Genomic DNA, 354 nt, shown 5'->3' on the forward strand with positions numbered 1-354 from the left:
AAAAAAAAGAAAGAAAGAAAACAGGCCACAAAGAGATCTTTCTCCTAGGTCACATTTGACACTCCTTGCTCTGCATCATATCCAACGTTTGGTGTCATCAGTATTTTTTAGTTTAGCCATGCAATTAGATGTGATTTTGGTTTGCATTCCTCTGATAACTAATCATGTTGAAAATAAAATCTAAGGCTTATTGGCCATTCAGTCACCTTTCTTTCTGAAATGTCAGTTCAAATTTGATTATCATTATTATTATATTGTTTATCATTTTATTGTGGAAAGCAGATAAGTCTTTTCTTAGTGTATGTTTATGAGTATTTTCTTTTCTTCCATTATGTGAATTGGCTATTTATTTTC

The sequence above is a fragment of the Mandrillus leucophaeus genome, unplaced genomic scaffold (genome assembly GCF_000951045.1).
Source record: "Mandrillus leucophaeus isolate KB7577 unplaced genomic scaffold, Mleu.le_1.0 Scaffold776, whole genome shotgun sequence".
In the NCBI taxonomy this organism is placed as follows: Eukaryota; Metazoa; Chordata; class Mammalia; order Primates; family Cercopithecidae; genus Mandrillus; species Mandrillus leucophaeus.